At 37.0% G+C, this 22,877-nt stretch overlaps 1 long non-coding RNA gene across 1 annotated transcript in view; it reads right to left on the bottom strand.

Annotated features, from left to right (window-relative positions):
* The window catches only part of LOC141560193 (uncharacterized), a 50,184-nt gene extending 27,686 nt beyond the window's left edge, over positions 1-22,498 (bottom strand). Inside the window, exons 1-2 of the long non-coding RNA XR_012487648.1 lie at positions 22,418-22,498; positions 18,945-19,052 (exon numbers count right to left, since the gene is read on the bottom strand). This is a non-coding gene — a long non-coding RNA (uncharacterized LOC141560193). The remainder of the gene's footprint in view (positions 1-18,944; positions 19,053-22,417) is intronic.
* Positions 22,499-22,877: the final 379 nt, after the last annotated feature.

The raw sequence follows: 22,877 nt of genomic DNA on the forward strand, positions 1-22,877 counted from the left end.
AAATAACTGCAAAAAAAAAATAACTTTAGACCAACTTCGCTAGCGAATATTGCTGCAAAAAATTAAATACTAGCAAGAAGATTACAACAATACATCACAAAGATCATACACTATGACAGATGGGATTTATCCTAGGAATGTAGGCCAGGCTCAATATTAGGAAAAGTATCAGTATAATTGATCATCTCAATAACAAAACCAACAGAAATCATATGATTTTCTCAACAGATGGAGAAAAAGCTTTTGAAGAAATACAATATCCATATTAAAAATGCTAGAAAGCAGAAAAATATGCGGGACTTTTCTTAAAATCATAAGTAGCAGCTATCTCAAATAACTAGCAAACATCTGAAATAAGGATAAGCTAGAAGTTTTTTCAATAAGATGAGGGATGAATCAAGGATACCCATCATCACTACTATTGGAAGAATTAGAATACACAATGCGGTAAGAAATCTATAACTTTTTGCAGATTATATGATGCTGAACTTAGAGAATCAACTGAAAACTAAATGCAATAATTAACAACTTTAGCAAAGTTGCAGGATATAAATCCATATCCATCACCAGCATTTCTATATATTATCAACAAAATCCAACCATAAGCAATAAAAAGGGAAATGTCATTTAAAATAATGGGAGATAATACAAGACATTGGGAACTGCCTGCCTGCCAAAACACAATGAGGAACTATTTGAATGCAATTACAAAACACTTTTCACACAAAAAATTAGGTCAAACAATTGGAAAAATATCAATTTTTCACAGGTAGGAGAAACCAATGTAATATACATGGCAAGCCTACCTGAATTAAATTATTTATTTGGTGCCTTACCAGTTAAACTACCAAAATTATTTTAAAGAGCTAAGAAAAAATAACAACTTATCTGGAAGACCAAAAACTCTAAGGAAAAGTGAAAAAAATGGAAGGAAGGTGGCCTAGTTGAACCAGATCTCAGAATGTATTATAAAGTAGTAATCATCACAACAATATGTCATTGGGTAAGAAATAGAGTGGTAGATCAGTGGAATAGATTAGGTCCTCAAAACACCGTAAAAAATGACTTTAATAATCTATTGTTTGATAAACCCAAAGACCCATGCTTTTGAGACAAGAACTCACAGCTGGGAAAACTGGAAAGCAGTTTGATAGATACTAAGTATAGACCAGTATTTCACATTATATGTAAAGGCCAAAGTGGGTCTGTGATTTAGGCATAAAAGGCAGTAACATAAGCAGATTAAAATAACATAAAATAGTTTACATGTCAGATCTATGGATAAAGGAAGAATTTATTGGACAAGAAATGGAAAACATTACAAGATGTGAAATGGATGATTTTGGCCATATAACATTTTTGCACAAAGAAAACTAATGGAGCCAAGATTAGAAAGAAAACAGAAAATAGAGGGAAAATTATAGCAAGTGTTTCTGATAAAGGAATCTTTTCTCAAATGTATATAGAACTGAATCAAATTTATAAGAATACAAATCATTCCCCAAATGATAAGTGGTCAAACAAGGACAGACTATTTTCAGAGGAAGATACCAAAGCTATCTGTTAGGTTCTTACTAAGTGCTAATGAGATAATGAGATATTAGGTTCTTACTAAGTGCTAAGTCAGTACTTGACAATTCTCTAGTTCTGGCCATGACTGGGAGTTTTACTTGTGAATTTCTGGGGAAGAGCTTGCATGCTTAGGAGGAGCAAGTTCATTGGTTGAAGTAATTTTTCCCAGAAGCCCTTGCATTATCCCACGCCCATTCTCTGGGAGGATAAAAGACGGAAGTCACTACTCTGGACTAGAGTTAACGACAACTGTCTGGAGACAACGGTTTTCTACAGGAAGAAGAATCTATAGTCAAAGAAAAAAAAATCTATAGTCAAAGGAAAAAAAATGGTCTAAATCATTATCAATTGGAGAAATGCACATTAAAATAACTCTGAGGTACTACCTCACCCATCAGATTGCCTAATAAGACAGAAAAGGAAAATAATATATATTGAAGGATACATGGGAAAATAGGAATAGTAATATACTATTGGTAGAATTGCAAATGATTTAACCATTCTGTTCAGCAACTTGGAACTATACCCCAAAGATCTATTAAACCACACACATTCTTTTTGATGTATCAATACCACAACTAGGCTTGTATCCCAAAGAGATGTTTAAAAAGGTAGAGGACATATTTGTACAGACTTTTATAGCAGCCCTTTTTGCAGAGACAAAGAAATTGAGAGGGTGTGCATCAGTTGGGGGAATGGTTGAACAACTTGTGTTATATGATTATAATATAGTATATTCTTGTAATATTGTATTATAAGAAATGATACTTTCAGAAAATCCTGGACTTACATGATCTGATACAAAGTAAAGTGAGGAGAAACAAGCATACACAGTAATAGCAATATTAAATATAGGATATCAACTGTGAGTGACAGCTTTTTCCAGCAATACAAAGATCCAAGACAATTCTGAATGACCTATGATGAAAAATTCGATTTTCCAGAGAGAGAACTAATGGAGTTGGAATATGGATCAAAACATACTATTTTTTCCTCCATTTTTTTTGTTTTGTTTTGTGTTTTCTTTCACAACAAATATGTTTTGCATGGCCACACATGGATAGCCTATATAAATTGCTCACTGCCTCAGGGAGGAGTGTGGGGAGGGAGAAAACATGAGAATCTTAAGCTTTCCAACTTTCTGCTTTTGAAGGTTTGGGGTTTCCCTTATTGGGACAAAGACCATATGACTCGGTACATAGGAGGGTTACTTGTTCAGTGGAGGATTGCATTAGCTGGATACTAAGATTTTGATCATTTCTGAAATTGAGTCACCACCATTGTGTCCAAATTTCACATCTCCTTGATGTAATCTGTTGGAGAGCATTCTCCCTCCTGCATCAATTACAAAGAAGAATTTTAGACTTCTCTGCTTGAATTCTCCCTTCTTGCTTCAGTTCCCAACATATAATCATATAATTTAACAGTTATGAGAGGTTCCCTTTCCATCTTTCAACCTGGTTCAGAACTAGCCCCAAATATCAATCAAAATATCAAAAAAGAAAATCAAAATCAATCAAAAATATCCCCAAATCAAATTTCCACATTTTAACACAGATTCTATAAACTAGCTGATATTCTCCCACCTGCAACCACCCTGTTCCATGGATTGAACACACAATCAAAGAACATAACTGCAATACTTTTGAGTCCACTTGGAAGCAAAAGATCCGAGAAGCTGCCATTCAATCATTCATGTATGGATTAGTGTCCAGTTACCTTAATGTACAGTATACAGAAGTAGGTCTTACAAAGCACACACAGAACAACATGATTAGAACAGTTATTGAATGAGAGTTTATAGCAGAAAATTCCAACATTGGAATCAGGAAAGAACCGAGTTAAAATCTTTTCTTTGAGACTAGTTATAGAACCATTTTTTCTGAGACTAGTTATGTGACCATATCCATGTTTTTTGACTTCCCCAAACTTCAGTTTCTTAATCTCTAAAATAGGATCAGAGAAATCTATAGTATCTTAAGCTCCCTGAGTTGTCATAAGGATTAGACCATCAGTTATTTATTAAATGCCTACCATATGCCAGGCATTGTGCTAAGTGCTGGAGATAAAAACAAACATACAGTCTCTGTTCTCAGGAAGCTCCCACTCTAATGAGAATAGGAGGCAAAGAATTACAAATCAACAAGACATTTTAGATAAATAGATATGTGTTTGTGGACTTTACAGATTGTACATAGCATCCTAGATTTAGCATTAGAAAAATTAATTCAACTCAACCTTTTCAATTTTTTAATAAATCTAACATTTTCATTTTTAAAAATTGAGGTTAAATGACTTGGCCAAAGTCAGATAAGTAATATGATCCCACAGATCTAAGATTTTTTTTAAAATTTATTTTTAATTTATGGAATAAAACAAGCATTTCTATAATGTAGCATAAGTGGAAAATCATTGCATTTGAAACTTTGTTATTGAAAATATAATACAATTATCATGTAAGGTTTTTTTCTCCCTCCCTCCTAATCATTAGATACAAATAGACATATCTACATATTTCTATTCATCAGTTCTTTCTATGGATGCAGGTAGTATCTTTCTTCATATATCCATTATACTTTAGGTACTTAAAATCGTCAAAATAACTTATTTATTCAAAATTGTTCTTAAAACAATAGTACTGTTACCGGATACAATATTCTTTTGGTTCTATCCATCTCACTCTTCATTTCTTTGTACAAGTTTTTCGATGTTTTTCTAACATATCAAGCTTATCATTTCTTATAGCACAGTAGTAATCCATCACAATCACATAACCACAACTTGTTCAGCCATTCCTCAATTGATGAGCATCCCTACAATTTCTAGCTCCTTTCCAAAAAAAGAAAAAGCTCATCACAAAAAGAGCTGCTAGAAACATTTTTTGAACATAAAGGTTCTTTTCCTTTTTTCCAAATCATCTTTGGAAATTTGCTGGGTCAAGGGATAAAGAAAATTTAATAACTGTTTAAACATAATTCCAGATTGCTCTCCAAAATAGACCCAAGATTTTAAGCCAAGTCATCTGGCTCAAATCCAGCACTTTTTTTTTTATTAAATCTTTTTATTTTTCAAAACATATGCTTGAACAATTCTTCAACATGAGCCCTTGCAAAATCTTGTGTTCTAATTTTTCCCTCCCTTCTCCCACGCCCTCCCCTATATGGCAAGTAGTCCAATATATGTTAAACAATGTAGAAATATATGTTATATCCTTTATATATGCATACATATTTATACAATTATCATCCAGCACTTTTTATGAACCTTCTCCAATGCCTGGAATGTCCTTTTTCACCTTTTGGAGCCCCTTGGCTCCTTTCAAGGCTCAGCTTCTACAAATTCACTTAATAATCTTCCTCACATCATTTGATTATTATTTGTGTACTTACATTTATTATACATCATATGACCTTATATAGAGAGAGGTCTAATAATTATACGTAGATACCATTATATTTTATATTAACTTTACATATCTTGGATTTGCATCAATTAACATATGCAAAACACTTTGCAAACTTTAAAGTGCCATATAAATGTTGCCTTTTATTATCAATGTCTGATACTATCATTGCTATTATTATTATTATCCATATGGATGGGATTGATTTCCACTCAGGCCAAAGTTAAGCTACTTGATGAAGAAGATTCTTTTCATTTTTTTCTTGTCTCCCTGGGGACTCACAGTGTTTAGCTCCTAGTGAGCCCTTAACAGACCCTTGTACTGGGCCAGAAGTTTGTTTAGAAAATGATAGAAGCAGCTCTCCACTTGGCCCTAGAACGTAATCATGTGAATCACCCCGCTCGTTGTCTGGGTCAGAATTCTGCTCTCTACTGAAACTCCCAGGCTGGGAGTCCAGACATTGGACACATCCCACCAGTGTTGGAGGCGGGATGGATGGAGAACTGAAATGGTTCTCTCCCTTCTCTGGAATGATTAATGCTAGTCAAGACCCCAGGCTGCCCCGAAATGTCTTCAGTTCATGGGCTGGAACGGCATTGGCAGGATTCCCAGATATATTTGTTTCAAGCAACTATGCAAGCAAGCCCCCTGTGGAGAGAGAGCTGAACAATTACCACACAGCTGCTCTGAGGACAGTGGGAAGTAAGTGATCTGTGCAGGAGCTAACACAAGATGTGGGTATGCAGAGAGACAGTGGTGGAGCCATTTCATTTGTCACATATTCAGGAGGAGATGGATCAACAGGCCTCAGCAAAAATTACCCAGAGGACTTGAGGGTTAGGGCGGTTCGGGGGATGGAGGCTGGACATGGAGTGGGAGGATCTTGCCTCTGACACTTACTCTATGACCAAGAGCAAGTTATTTTAAGGTCCCAAACCTCAGTTTCCTTATTTGTCCAATGAGGATTTACATAGTTCTGATTTGTGAAGTCATTGACAGAATTAAATGAAATCAAGCATATCAAATGTTGTGTGAATATCTGCGATGATTACATAACTATCATTAATCCCTACTCTCTCAAGCATATTCCAATCACTAATCAAGTCCTTGGTAACAAGAGTAAGAAATTAAATGGTTACAGTAGAAGGATTTGTATGGAGGGAGGTGTGGGTGTGAATGTGTATTGGTGTGTGTGAAAGAGAGGAGAGAGACAGAGAGACACACACACAGGAGACTGACACACAGAAGAGAGACACACAGAAGAGAGACAGACACAGAGAAGAAAGGCACACAGAAAGAGAGGAGAGAGAGAGAGAGAGAGAGAGGAGAGATAGAGACAGAGACAGACGGACATAGAGAAGAGAGGCACACACAGAAACAGAGACACACACACAGGAGACAGACACACAGAAGAGAGACACACAGAAGAGAGACAGACACAGAGAAGAAAGGCACACAGAAAGAGAGGAAAGACAGCGACAGAGAGAGAGGAGAGACAGCGACAGAGAGAGGAGAGACAGCGACAGAGACAGATGGACATAGAGAAGAGAGGCACACACACACAAAGATGAGAGAGAGAGAGAAGAGAGAGAGAGAAGAGAGAGGAGGAGAGAGAGAGAGAGAGAGAGAGAGAGAGAGAGAGAGAGAGAGAGAGAGAGAGAGAGAGAGAGAGAAGAGAGAGACAGAGACAGATGGACATAGAGAAGAGAGGCACACACACACAAAGATGAGAGAGAGAGAGAGAAGAGAGAGAGAGAGAGAGAGAGAGAGAGAGAGAGAGAGAGAGAGAGAGAGAGAGAGACAGAGAGAGAGACAGAGAGAGAGAGAGACAGAGACAGACGGACATAGAGAAGAGAGGCACACACAGAAACAGAGACACACACACAGGAGACAGACACACAGAAGAGAGACAGACACAGAGAAGAAAGGCACACAGAAAGAGAGGAAAGACAGCGACAGAGAGAGAGAGGAGAGACAGCGACAGAGACAGACGGACATAGAGAAGAGAGGCACACACACACAAAGATGAGAGAGAGAGAGAGAGAGAGAGAGAGAGAGAGAGAGAGAGAGAAGAGAGAGAGAGAGAGAGAGAGAGAGAGAGAGAGAGAGAGAGAGAGAGAGAGAGAGAGAGAGAGAGAGGAGAGAGAGAGACAGAGAGACAGAGAAAGAGAGGGAGAGAGATGAGAAACAGATGCACAGAGAGACAGACATACACAGAAGAGAGACAGAGAAAGACAGACACACAGAGACCCAGAAACCTAGACAGAGAAACAGTGAGAGCCACCAAGAAAGGGAGGGAGGGACAGAGACAGAGAGACAGAGAAAGTACTCATTGAAGGAATTGCACCCCCTGACTTTCTCTTCTTTCTCTGGAGCAGCTGGCTCCAAATCCCCCTCTAGATGCTCACTGCTCAGGGCATGAAACCGAAGCTAAACAAACCTTGTGTTCTTAATGGCAGTTAAGGCAGCTGAGTCCATCCGGTCATCCAGGGTGCGAAATGTTATTTTAGATCAGTGAGAGGCGAAGCACATGAAACAGAATGACAAATTACCATGGACAACAGGTGTAGACAGGAGAGAATGAGCTTTCATCACTTAAGTGGCTTGGGGAGGGGAGGGAATGGGGATATGTTGTTACAAGAAACAATGGGAAAAAAAGAGAGAAACAAGTTCAAGTCTGTTGAGCAAGATATCATTTACCCAGAATTCCAGGATTCAGGAAGACAGGTGCACAGTAAATCTATGTTAGCCCCTTTGGATTTACTAAAAGTGTCTTCAGAATTGCAACCCAGAAGCTCAGGCTCTAGATTTGCATAAACTGGGTTCAACCTTGGGGCCTTCTCAACAACCCTGAGTTTTTGGCAATTTTTCCTTCCCCTGGGGATTGTTCTAATTTCTGAATATTCCTCTTGTAACTCAAGTCTAGGTTTTCAGAAGTGTGTAAAACTGCCTCCAGCTCAAGATAACAATGCATATTAAATGCAGGATAGTGTTTATTTCTCTCCTCCCCCCTCCCCCCCAGCCCTTACCTCCCTCCAGACACTAAGAGGAAAATCCAAATTCTCCGGGAGCCCATAAAAAGTCAGCCCAATTCTCCTTGATCTCAGCAAGTGCCACTTTCCTCTCTTCCCCTTTAAGATCTTTTATACCCAGAATGTCACCCTGTGGCTTTGAAGGGATATGGACTTGAAATTTCCCAAATCTTCCCAAGAAACCCCATGATGTTTCCATGAGTTCTGTCTTCCTTCCATGAGCTCAAAATATTGGAAAGTTTTAGCTCCCCATTTGGAAAACCAAACATGAGGCTTTTAGAAAGGTAAATAAATGTTTTGCCATTGAATAAGTCATACTTCCACCAAAAAGGCGCTCAACCTTCTTACATTACCTTAAAAACTAGAATAGGGGCAGCTAGGTGGCACAGTGGATCAGACCTGAAGTCAGGAGCACCCCAGTTCAAATCTAGTCTCAGACACTTAACGCTTCCTGGCTGTGTGACCCAGGGCAAGTCATCTAACCCCAATTGCCTCAGGGGGAAAAAAAGCTAGGATGCCTTTAACTCCCAGAAAGAAACAGAGATGCTAGAGAAATTAGACTTTCCCATCAGCAGAGCACTGTTTGAACAAGTCACAGGGAGTGCAGGATTAGCCCAGCCCCTTCCCTAGAGGGAGCCAAAAAGACTCCCCACCTTGTCCTATGACTAACAGAACTCAGATAATACCTACTCTCATAAAGAAATAAGTCTAAGACCAAACAAGTTCCAATAGAGCAGTAAGGAACTGAACCAGCTACACCCAGCGAAAGAACTCTGGGAGATACCTCTGAACCACTACATAGAATTCCCAATCCCTCTATTTTTGTCCGCCTGCATTTCTGATTTCCTTCACAGGCTAATTGTACACTATTTCAAAATCTGATTCTTTTTGTATAGCAAAACAACTGTTTGGACATGTATACATATATTGTATTTAATTTATACCCTAACATATTGAACATGTATTGGTCAACCTGCCATCTGGGGGAGGGAGGAGGGGGAAGGAGGGGAAAAGTTGGAACAAAAGGTTTGGCAACTGTCAGTGCTGAAAAATTACCCATGCATATATCTGCTAAATAAAAAGCTATAATAAAAAAAATAAATCTAGGCATACTAGAGAAAGAACTTTCTTTTTTCCCTATCAGTTATATATTGTTTGCTTTCCCACAATTTAGCTCTTCTAGATGGGCCGTACCCAGAAGCCCCTTTTTTCCCTAGAAGGTTTGGTTACTATTGCTAAAATTACAAATCTTAACCTCCTCTACCTCCATGAAACTGATGTTGAAAATGGGAAATGGTCAAAGGAAAGGACATCAACTCTGATCATAACTGCAGACGAATTTAAGTGGTGTAAATAAATTCTTTCGAAATGTCATTTATAGTAAAATTTTGATCTTAATTCCTCAATTTCTTTTTTTTCCTCAGATAGATTTTGTTTAATGAAAACTTATGGAAATTCATATTCCTTGTGTTTTTTCAATTTCAATTAATTTGGTAAGAAATAGCTTAACTATGAGTGACTATACTTTTGAAAAAAAAAAAAAGTTTTAGTCATTGAGCCTTAGGATCAATGTCAGAATTCATGAAGATGATCTAGTCCAGTACTCATTTCAACACTGAAATTTTTATCTATGACAAATGATGATTTGGACTTCTCTTGAATACTTATAACATTAACCACCTAATATTAGCTCGTTCAATTGTATAACTTTAATTGTTAGAATTATGTTAGAATCATCTGCCACCTTATAATTCCCATCTGCTGTTCCTAGCTTTGGATTTATACAGAATGAGTCCGATCTCTTTTCCATATGATAGTCTTCCCTCCACCTCCCATGGTTTTTTTTCCTTCTTAAATATTTCCACTTTTCTCATCTTACATGATTTCTCTAACCTTTCACGTGCCCTCCTACAGATATCCTTTATTCTCTTCTTGGTGAACATAGCTCTTAAGCATGGTGCCCACAGCTGGATCTGTTGCTTATGCAAGTTTTTACTATTTAAAGAGTCCATGCTTCAATAAGCCCTTAAACCCTTATAATACCAATTTACTTAAAAGTTACAAGTATTTCATTTAATCAGACAGGACAAGCTCTAAGGGAATTTTGCAAACACTACAATCATACTAATCCAGATAGAATTAAGATGGGTATGTATTCAGAGCTACTTATTGGAACCTGATATATTTTATTTTCATTTTTATGTGTTGTGGTTGAGGTTTTCTATAGAGAACTCAGTGACTTGAAGCAATAAGTCTACAGAGCATTTTGTCTCCTAGCACATTTGCCACCATCATGTTCCCAATGCACTTTGGGAAGTGAGTTTGTGGCAGGGTTTTACTGCAAAGATTCTTTTCCAGCTGCCCATTCCAGCTTGGTCATGTTCTCACTAACTGCTCTGAAGAGCTGAATCTTGGGCCATGATTGAGTTCCAGTAGATGTCAGTGTTGTAATCCAATGAGCCCTTGGAAGCCATCCAGCTCTAAGGTCCCATGAACACATGAACACTGTGTTCAGCTGTTCAACACTGCTCAAGAAGGAAGGGGCCTTGGGCTTCCTTTCTAATTATTTTTATTCTCCTTTTCTCCACTAGGAAAAATAAATAGGAGGGGGTACAGTTTGGTGTGAGCTCAGGATGAACCCCCAAATGCAAATGTCTCAAATGCATGGACATCCGGATACCTTACTAGAAAAAATGATGGATTTGAAGGATTTGACCCTGCAGACATATTTGCTGCATGTATAGACTTCCATTGCTTAATAACGAGCTCTCCCACCTCAGTTTCTCTATCTTTAAAATGATGGAGTTGCACCAACTTGCCTCTAAGAGGCAGAATGCCATGGTCAATTAAACTCTGAATTTAGAGCAGAAAGACATAGCATTGTAGACTTAAAGTCTGAAGTGGATCTCAGAGATCATCCAGTCCAGCTCACTCATTGTGAAGAATGGCTGAGGGAAACCAAGGTCATGGGATTTATCTAAGACTTTGTAGGTAACTGATAGAGCCTGAACTGGATCCCGGGTTCTTTCTCTCTCTCTCCAAAGCCAGTGATTGTTCCTCTGATTGGGTGACCATGGACAAAGAACTTCCTCAATCTCAGCTTCAGGTGTCCAGTTCACAAAATGGGCCTTGTGGTTTCTGTGACATTCAAACTGCACCTTGTGTAAGGTTCAAATGAAATAAAAGGTGTGGCTGTTGGCAATGCTAATCTTATTTATTAGCTAGAGGCAGCGAGATCTCTAAACCTTCCATCAGATCCTGTCTTAATCATAGGTTGTGTGATCCTAGAATTGAAGGGAGGAGTGGTAGTGGAATGGATGGATGGGGATTCACTTCTAATCAATTATATACCAGCTAGACTGTCACCTCCTCAAGGGCAGGGACTGTTTTTGTTTCTGTTTCTGTACTCTGGCATGTAGCAGGCAATTAATGCTTGAATATATGTAAATATTATATGTTTTAAAATAGCACATACATGCATACATACATACACTCATACATGCACATGTACATGTATATAGTATCTGGGTTCAAAGTATCAGGATCAAAGATTTTTAAAAATGCTAATGTTGTAAGAAATGATGAGCTCAACTACTTTAGAAAAAAATGCATGAAATAATCAAGAGTGAAATGAGCAGAAACAGAAGAATATCATATAGAGTAACAGCAATATTGTTTTAAGAACAACTTTGAGCAAATAAGTTATTTGACCCAAATCAACTATAAAATACCCAAATTAACTACAAAACACACAAAAATACTTTCTAAATCCAGAGAAACAACAGATGAGTAGAAGGATATATCGAATAATTTCTCACTTCCCCTTCCTCTCTCTCCCTCTCCCCCCTTCTCTCTCTCTACACACACACATACAGGAAATGAGTCCATATAAGTTCACTCTCTGCTGATACAAAAGTTGACTGTCATTTCAAGTTCAAATTTAACACATTGATTCAAAGGAAGAGTTATGATTTTTTTGTTTGTTTGTTTGTTTAAAGACAGCACCATTTGTTTTGTCCCATACTCCTGTCTACTGGAAAACAAAAGCATACACCAAGACACTAAGCAAAAGAAAGTTGTCTTCTTGGGCACTTCAGTCTGGAATCTTTAGTGACTCAGTTTCCAATATTTGTGAGAAGCAGCCAAGCAGTCCTTAAGAGTTCTTAAAAGAAGACAGTCTTTGAATTCAGTCCCTGGGCCTCTTCCTGAGTTACTTGGAACAAAGCCCCTCCCATTTCTTCCTTCACTTTTCTTGTCTACAGAATTATGGGTTTGTACTTGATGGTCTCTTTATCATGTGGTCCAAAAAAGGCTCTTCTGGGGTTAACACAAACTGCCTGGACCACGTTCTAACCCTCTTGGATTCATTTAACCTTAAATATCCACATGCAGAATCATCTGACCCCTTTTCTTGTTGAATTGCATGGGATCTGAGACTTTATCAGTTTTGATTTCTTCCCTCAAAAGGTGGGATGACAAGTTAGGGAAACGTTTATTGGGTTAACAATTTGAATAGGTATAATTGATTGATCATTAGCAACAATTTATGGTCCACTAAAACCCCAAGGTTCATTTCCATAGGAATAGTCCTGTAGCCATGACTCCTCCGCAAGATACTTGTGAAGTTCATTTTAAACTCAAATATAGGACTTTCCATTTATTGATATTGAATTTTATTTAATTAAATTTTACTTTAAAATGATAGCCCGCTAAAATTATTTAGTGTCTATGTGTTGACCATCAATATTTGGGCTCTTAGTCCCAGTTTTGAATTATTTGCAAATGTGGAAAGCATGTCACCAATGTTAATCTAAAACATGAGTAAAATATTAAATAGCATGAATCCTAAGACACCAGCACTGGGTCACTCTATTAAAACAGTGATCTCCAAAGTGAGGACTGTGACTGAACCCCAAGAGACATACAATTAGCAATGTGAGAGTGGAAAGATGGTTTATATATCCTTCTTCCTTCAATGGCCAAACATGCCATTGGCTTCCAACACAATCACACCTACCCTCATCCTTCATCCATGGAGGTCTCAACCTCACCTTTTCTGTGTCAGACATTGGTCTTTTATGGCAATTATAACTGATCTACTACCTGAGTACCCTCATCTATGGCTGTTAAGGTAACAATGGGAAATTACTGCCCCCCTTTTTTTCCCATGTTACCATATTTTATAACTCTGGCAGGTACTATCAGGAGTGTCTGGGATAGTAATTAGTAAAACTGCCTTCTCTCCCCTCTATCTTCCTAATGAGTTTTTTCTCATGTGAACAGAGTCTCATGGAAAAATCAGGGGTGTATGGGCTACTTATATCTCAGATTTCTTTCCACTGTCTTCTTCCTCATCCCTCCATCAAAGCTACTCCTCTTCTGAACATCTTATTTTTCTTAAAGCACCATCATCCTCCTCGTCATCTAGATTCATGATCTTGGGGTCATCTTCAATTCTTCACTCTACCTCACAATCCCATCAGTAATCAGACATTGCCATTTCTACCCCAGTAGCATCTCTTGCATCTGTTTCCCTCTTATTCTACACAGCTTCCAACCTAATCCAGACTCTGCTTAGAACCTTTCAAGTGAGCTCCCTAACTCACATGTCTCCTGGCTCTAAATTGCCAGTGACGTTCCTAAGGCACTGGTTTGACTCTGTGTTTATTGCTGTTCAAGAATGTTTTCTGTTAATGTTATCATTTCTTAATACTTTTCCATTAATGGATCATTTCTTAATATTTTTTCCATTAATGTATCATTTCTTAATATTTTCCATTAATGTATCATTTCTTAATATTTTTCCATTAATGCTATCATTTCTTAATATTTTTCCATTAATGCTATCATTTCTTAATATTTTTCCATTAATGTTATCATTTCTTAATATTTTTCCATTAATGTATCATTTCTTAATATTTTTTCCATTAATGTATCATTTCTTAATATTTTCCATTAATGTATCATTTCTTAATATTTTCCATTAATGTATCATTTCTTAATATTTTTTCCATTAATGTATCATTTCTTAATATTTTTCCCATTAATGTATCATTTCTTAATATTTTTCCATTAATGTATCATTTCTTAATATTTTTCCATTAATGTATCATTTCTTAATATTTTTTCCATTAATGTATCATTTCTTAATATTTTTCCCATTAATGTATCATTTCTTAATATTTTTCCATTAATGTATCATTTCTTAATATTTTTCCATTAATGTATCATTTCTTAATATTTTTCCATTAATGTATCATTTCTTAATATTTTTCCATTAATATTATCATTTCTTAATATTTTCCCATTAATATATCATTTCCTAATATTTTTCTTTTTCCAGTTTCTAAAATACAGATGCATTATTATACGTGGTTCATAACGAATTGGTAAAGATTAATTAGGATGAAATATTAAATTTCATCTTGTCAACTTAATGCAAGCTATCTTTTGAATTATATGCTAACATATTGTTTTATTTTCCTAAATAAAATAAAGTTGTGAGAAGAGTCACATTGTTTTCTATCTTTATGCAAATCTCTTTGATGTCCAGCAGCTGGATTCCCATATCTCCCCTGCATTTGTTCTGTCATCTTGGATAAAACATGTGGAAAAAAAAAGGCCTCATGCAGATATTTAGTTCGAAAAGGAAGGGATATTTTAAGAAGGAACTAACATCTGAGTATTTTTATGAAAATATGACCTAGCCAACCCCCTGAATGCTCTTCCCAGGAGTCTACAGATCAGCTTTGAGAACCACTGTTCTATGTCATGAGAAACTCTGTCTCTTTCCATCTTTCTCCTTTTCTAGGCAGAGTGCTAGATTTTGAGTCAGGAAGAACCAAATTCAAATCTGGCCTCAGACACTAACTGTGAGACCCTAAGAAAAGTTCTTAGTCCCTCTCAGCCTCAATTTCCTCATCTATAAAATGGGAATAATCACAGCACCTGCTTCACAAAGTAGTTGGTATGATTATGCGATATAACGCACGCAAAGCACTTTGCAAAACTGAAAGCGCTCCAGAGTAAATAAGTAAAGCCTTTTGTCACTGCTGATTCTCCCTTGTTCATGTCTCAGCATAACTGCTCTAACTTGGAAGTTTTTTGTTCTTCTGGGGGAATTCTAAGACAAACCCTCTCTTTCGGCCTCCTCCAGTTCTTCCTCCTTTCTCCGGGTCACCTGTGTCTTGAGTCTGAGAAAAATGGGAACCACCACAGACAGCACAGAGTCTTTGGGACCCCATGAAAGGCCTTCTCCTAGGCTGGGAAGAATCCTTATATGGCTCCTCTGGGCCTGGCTCAGCCTTGGGGCTGGAGAGGAGGGTTTGAGGCCTTGCTCTGTGACCTTGGGTACTCTGAGGACTCTCTGAACTTTGGGGAGAGAAAGAGGGGAAAAAAAAGGAAGGGGAGAGAGAATGAGCGAGAGAGAGACTAACACAGAGACTTGCAGATACAGAGACAACCATGCAGACATACAAACATACAATCCAAGGAGCAGTAAGTAAATAGAGCTTTTCTGTAGAATGTGTGCAGAGGAATGAGGTCCTCAAAGCCCTCCACATTAGCTGGGGTGAGTTGGGGGTCTCCAGCCCAAGTATGTGAAGACCTTCCCAGTGGAATGGGCAGAAGAGAACAATGCGTGCCAAGAGCCACTAAGGTGTCCGATGCAGAAAGCCCCAGAGTGCTTAGAGCTTGGCCAACATGGGAGATGCCCAGATCATCCACTGCATCTTGTGCTTGACTGGTCCTGATGTTTGTCCTGCCATAAGACCACAGTGACTGTGGGAGGACGAGGCTGACACTTTGTGCAGCTCTGCATCATTGCAGTCCAATTCACAGGCAAGTCAAGACATCATCCATAATGTCATTAGTCCCCTTCAAAAACGAAGGGCAAACAACAATAATGGAGAGGAGTGAAGTTTAAGAAGAATGAAAAGGGTGAAGATATCTGTGGTAAAGAAATTTAAATATTTCATGGAGACATTTATATTTAATAAGAGTGATAATAGGTAACCACAAAAGCTAGGGTTAGGTTCAGAGACTTAGATTTTAAGAAAATCATTTTGGCAACTGAAAAAAAAGATGGCTTAGAGTGGGCCATGAAGGGTCAGGAAGACAATTTAGGAGGCTGCTACAACAGTTTTAAATCAGCATTTCTCAAACTTTCTGGTTTCAGGTTCTTTTTACTTAAATACTGAAGCCCCTGAAAAGTTTTTTTTCCCCTTTTAATGTGGATTTGATGTATTGATATTTACTTATCACAAATTAAAAGATCTTGGAATTATTATGATCTCCTGGGCCCCCTGAAGGTTTTGGGGGGTGTCTCAGATTCCTTTTTGTGAACAGCTGGTCTAGCTGAGAGATAATGGAGGCCTGAATTAGGAAAATCTCTCAAAATTGTCTACTTTATCCTTAAATATATAAAAGAATTTTCACTTTCTTCTCTGCCTTTCCCTTTCCCCTGATCCTCAACAAACCAAAGAGCAATGAAAAAGGCAGCTTTGGGTTTTATTAAATCCAATTTACCCGCATGTCATAGCATCAGCACCCCCTTCCCCCAATATCATGGTCCTCTTCAAGAACAAAGTACCAACAAGAACAATTGCAACAGCATAAGCCAACAGAACTTGCAGGGGAATCACATTCTGGATATAATTCTGATAGATTACAGTTTAAGACCTCGGAAATAGTCATTAAAGCCTCCATTTTCCAAATGAATTACCCATTGATAAAGGAAAAGTAGGTTGTAAATGGAGACACCAAACTGATTGTTAAATAAGAATGAGTGTAGTCATTTTAATTAAGTGAACATCAGTCTATTAAGTCCCAACCAAACAATAACTGAAATCAATACTCTAAGGAGAGATAGAAAAGCTTTCCCTAATTGTCAACTGTGTGTTGACTTAACACCTGATGCTTAATTGTTAACTTTGCCCAAATAATTTACATGTTAGGGTCCTGAGCCTTTCTCTACCTCAGAACCATTTTTCTCCCATCCCTTGAGGCATGAGTGAGAGAACCGTAGTAAAAAATCACTTAAGAAGCAAATTCTGTCCTGGGTGGAAAATTATATTTCTCTTAGAGGTAAAGATCCAAATTACTTCCATTACTCTTAGATTTATGGTGATTATACTAAGAGAACTCAGATTATCTCAGTTCTTCAAAATCATCCTTAACACATTTGAAGCCCCCAACAAAATTAAACCATCATGAAGAAACAAAATAGAAATCAGCCCTTTTAGGCATTTCTTCCAATCATACTGCTGAAATAAGTCATGATATTGCATCAGTAACGGCCTTGGTACTCAGTGCTTTGAAAAAAAAAAAAAAAAAAGGCAGGCAAGCCCAAATTAGAAATCTATATCAGGAATGACATAATGAGATTCTACTGACATTCATAATCTCTGTCAAGATGGAACATTGAGATAAAGGGCAGAAAAGAAAGCTAGACTGGTTGCATTCACTTTTAAGAGACGGGAGCCACAACGTTATTACAGCGTGCTTTTCAAGAAAGTCTCTGATCTTATAGGAGTCAGAATCCAATCTTGTTAACAGTATGTGATTAAAAAACATCTTATTTACAACCATTTAACCCAACCATTTAATCTTCAGTATGGAGATTTTAGAAGATATAAGCATTTGGGTTTTTTCGGTGTTTAGAAATGTAGTATGGGAAAATTTCCAAGCCTCAATTGTTTTAAAAGTTCTTAAGCAACTGCCAATTAAGACAATGAGTCAGGAGAAAATAGAACCAAGGTTTCCAATAATGAGAGAGTAGGCTACAGTGCTACCCCGAGACCCATTGAATTACAAAAATTGTAAAAGGTGGAAATAGTTTATTCCAGTGTGAGGGGGTGATGGGTGCATTTTTGGATACATTTTTGGCAGAACTGTGCATTGGACCAAGCATTTGGAAAACGATTTATTCAGGCAAGAAAAATTATCTAGTGATTTCTAAAGGTTGTCGAAAGAAAACCAGAAAGGTCGACAGAAAGGTTCTACGTATGGTAAAATATTCAAAGCAGTATTTTTTCAGTAGCAAATAGCACAGGACATCATGAAGTAGGTGCCCACTGATCAGAGAATGGCTTGAAAAATTGGACTATATGAATATGAAATATTATGACACCATTAAGAACTAATTAAAATTCAAAGGAGAATCAAAAGACCTGTATGAATTGAGGCAGAATGAAGTAGATAGGACCAGAGAAAAAAATACACATAATAACCACAGTGATACAAAGGAAAACACCACTCAAAGGTAGCCAAACTTGGACTAATTTTAATGCACAACTCTGACCACGGAAAATAGATAGTAAAATCTACTTCCCTCCTGGTGTGAGAACAAGAAAAGGAAAAACAGACATTGCACATTTTATGAGCTGCCAGACATGGAACTTACATTCACTGGTTCTGTATGGATTGCTTTTTCTAAGGATTATGATGTGAAAGCCAAATTAGACTTTTTCTGCTCATCCCTAGCCAGGAGCAATGAGTTGAAGTTGAAAAAAGGGCAAATTTAAGTTTAAGGGAAAAGAATTTTCTAAAAATAAAATTTTATTTTTCTTTTTCTGTGAGGAAATTGGAGTTAAGTGCCTTGCCTAGGGTCATATAGCTAGTATTAAATGTCTAAAGTAGGATTTGAACTCAGGTCCTCTTGAGTTCAAGACCAGTGCCCTGTCCATTGTACCACTTAGTTGTCCTTAAAAACAACAGTTTCTAGCAGTGGAATGGCCTACTTCTGTGAGTAGTGAGTTCTCCATCACTTGAAGTATTTCAGCAAGAACTGGATAATCACTTCTTCAATGGTAGGAAATAAGGGTATAATTTTCAAGCTGTAGTTTGCATTAAACAGACACCGAAAGTTTCTGTGGACTGCAATTTTGTAAAAAAAAAAAAATTGAAAAAAAAAGTTATATCCCTGGAAAGGGACTTACCTGGAAGTATTTCAGTTCAGAATTCAATATCTTCTACTACAAGGAAGCCATTGCTTTTATTGAAGGATGTAATGAAGAAAAGGTCATCTTCATGTACTTCTTTTGACTCTGAGTAAAAATATAACTTCTGTCAGTCTATTCCCTTCCACAATGGCATAATAACAACAATCATCTTTCACAGTTATTATGAGGATAAAACAGGATAATATTTGTAAAGTGCTCAGCAGACCACAAAGCAAAATACAAATAACAGATCTTTTTTTATATTATCACAACAATAATTATTATATTTCCTAGCTCTCCAAAAGGATTGAGTTTCTTAGGGAATCTTGACTGAGGAAAATTTCCTTCAGTGATATATTGAAGCCACTTAAGTCTGAGTTACAAGAGTCACTCCACTTTGACATTTTCAGTCATCGCTTTGAAAAGACAGATGAATAGATCTGAAGTTTTCAAAGTCTGGTACATGGTCTTTTCATGTAGGAAGTTTTTAAATTCCAGGAAAAAATACAAAAAATGTTTTTAAAGAATAACTCGGGAATAACTTGGGTGGAAATAGTATTGTCAAGCAAATAAAAACAAAAATACCTCTAGCGGCATTTGGAGACATTCATCTATATATTTTTAAAAGTTATTTTTTCTTTTGACCCATAAAAAATTCAGATCCCTTCACGCTCTTTGACTGCAGTCAGGGGAATGCGTCTATAAAACCAGATTCCTAGGAAATATCATATGCAGACTGGTGCCAAGAGAAAGCTTTTACTCAATACCACATAATCCTCTGAATTTTCAGGGCTGAGCGATGGTTCCGATTTCAGAACATTAACCAATTAGCATAACTGGCTTACTATCTGAATGAAAGAGGCATTCCAGTCCTTAAAAATGAGAAGCAAAGGATGAAATCCTTCTCTTCATGCATTTTTCCCATTATTCTTTGGCATTCCTTTTGAATCCATTGTCTGTTCACTCAAAACCACAGCAACTGTGGGATCAGCTACAGGCCCGATTATGCTTCGGTATGCAATGGAATACGTAAACTTATCCTAAATGATAAACATCCAAAATGATGTCTGATGTCAAGCCCTTTATGTTTAGAGGCTTCTTTTGAAAAAGTAACAGTCCTTCTATGGCCATTGTCTTAATTAAGGGGAAAAAAATAAACACTAAACACACAAGACAAAAAATATTTCCTGATATCTGGAACTGAGGAATTTTCACTTATACCTTTGTTCCTTAAGGTCTTGGATCTTAATTCTCAGTTTCTAACACAGTTCCTGAGTGATGTGAACCAATTAAGACAAAGATAAAAGTGTCAAGGAGGAGGAGGAGGATGGTTTCTCATCTTTAAATAGGAAACATCTTTGTAAATCATGAAAAGCTAATTGAGGTTAGTAACCAAGGACTTGGGTTAAAAAAAAATATATATATATATATATATATATATATATATATGGAAAATAAATGCACATCCCCTTCTGTGACCAGATTTTTTAAAAAGTCAATTTCTAAGTATTTATGTGGCACCTATTATATATATATATATATGTGTGTGTGTGTGTGTGTGTGTGTGTGTGTGTGTATATATATATATGTGTGTATATATATATATATATATATGTGTGTGTGTGTGTGTATATATATATATATATATATATATATATATATATATATATATATATATATATATATAAAAGCTAGGGATACAAAGACAGAAACAAAATAGTTCTTGCCCTTAAGGAGTTTGTTGTTCAATCATTTTTCAGTTTGCCCCGCTCTTCATGAATCCATCTGGTGGATTTTTTCAGCTGCTTTTCAGATATCTCAAACTGGATGACCTATGGGCATCCTAAACTCAAAACAGAACTCATGATCTTTGCTTATAAATTCCCCATCCTATCTTCCTTATTATGAATATAGAGAGCAAAACAATCATCCCTGTGACTCAAATTTAGATCCTGGATTCTTCCCTCTCTCTTACCACACTCCCTCCATACATAAGCTATTCTCAAAGCCTAATGATTTACCTTTAATTGATAATTAGAGATGCAAATTAAATCCAAGAGAGATGATAAAGTTATTAAATGAGTTAGCATAAGACCAAAGAGAAGAGGGCTTATGATCAAGCCATTGGGTAGAGCATATGGATATGGAAGATTATAAATAAGCAGGGGGGGGGGGGGCTGAGAAGGTGAAAGAAGTCAGCTAGAAAGAGAACCTAGAAAGAATTAGATTATGAAAACCTAAAAATGAGAGTCTTGAAGATGACAGTGGTCAGCAGGATCAAATGCTATAAAGAGGTCAAGAAATAGGAGCAGATTGGAATTAAGAGATCATCGACCATTTGAAAAAAGTTTCAGCTGAATGATGAGGGCAAAAGCCAGTTTGTGGAGGTCTGGCAATTAAGGGAGAGGAGAGAAAATGGAGGTAATAAGTAGAGACAGCTTTTTTCTAGGAGTTTGGCTGCTAAAATAAAAAGACATCTAAGACATTATTTTTAAGGGGGACGGTAGCATCTAGTGGAGGATTTTTTTCCAAGATGGGAGAGACTCAAGTGTGTGTGTAAACAGTAAAAGAAGAACAACTAGTCACAGAAAGATTTCATAACAGCCAGAAAAGACTGGTAGCAAGTTTTTTGGAGAAAATGAGAGGGGATGAGATTAAGGATACACATAAACTCATGTCCTTGAGAAGAGTTCCCCATTTATCATAGATGAGAGTAAAGAAGGGAAGCATGGGGATGCTGTTAAAGGATTCTGAGATATCAATAAGTGGAGAAGAGACATCTTACAAGAGATTGCCTCTGAATATTCTCAGTAAATTAGGAGATGAATCCATTGGCTAAGATGACAGAGTATTACATGCAAGGCTGAGGAGAGAAGATAATGTTGGGAGTCTTTGTGGGATAGAAAAATCAATTAGAGAAGCAAAGGGATTGCCTTACTGAAGTGAGAGCTCATGTAAGATTAGATAACTAGTGGATTCTGTAGACTCAGATGATTTCCTTATCTCTATTTAGCAATATGGAAATAGGAACCAGATTCTCAGCACAAAAAAAGATATTGGTAAATCTAACAATTACCAATAAATGAATTGCCCAGCTCTTCAATTAACCCCCCCCAAAAAAAAAATAAGACGAAGGATTAGAGTTTACTGGCCTTCACATAGCATGGGAAAGTAAAAGAGAATTTAAAAACCAGGAAGCATCACAGATGGAAAACGGTGTGATTGACTATAAAGTCTAAAGTATCAAAACCTATGGAAAACATTAGGAAACTGAATAGGACTTGCCATTCCATGGCAAGGCAACGTCTCCTAGCAATACCTTCTTGAAGGAGTCAGGAAAGCAGACCAGCCTCCCTAGCATCCGCCTGTACTCCTCAACATCAACAGATTCCTCCTAATTATACAAGGGCATCTCATGGTACAGAGAGAACAACTTTCTTTCAGGTAAAGTGATTTATAGGGAAACTTACCTTAAGAGAAGACATACTTCTGAACTCAAGAACTTCTGAATTTAATTCAGAGATAAAGAAACAGAGCTCAGGCAATTATACCCTAGAATCCATTACAGAATGGAGTCAACTGTGAAATACTCGAGTAATACTTGATTTTCTCATTTGATTCTCTTGGTTTGAGGCAAAAACAGGTTTTTGCTCTGAAGACTTGTTCTTCCACATCAGAAATGTTCACGAGATCCTTTCAATAACAAGGTTCTTGTGATTCTGGTTGGGACTGAATGGTTATTTACCTCAGCCCATTCTAATCAAGGCTTATTGACTGATAATGACACTCATCTGCCAGTTCCTATGCTGGTTAAACTGGAGTGCCTGACAGACCTTAGTAGCTATATCATCTTTGCCTTTTGATGATTACACACATACGTACACAGATTCTCTCTCACACACACACAGACATACACACACATATTATCTC

Source organism: Sminthopsis crassicaudata, chromosome 3 (genome assembly GCF_048593235.1).
Source record: "Sminthopsis crassicaudata isolate SCR6 chromosome 3, ASM4859323v1, whole genome shotgun sequence".
Taxonomy (NCBI): Eukaryota; Metazoa; Chordata; class Mammalia; order Dasyuromorphia; family Dasyuridae; genus Sminthopsis; species Sminthopsis crassicaudata.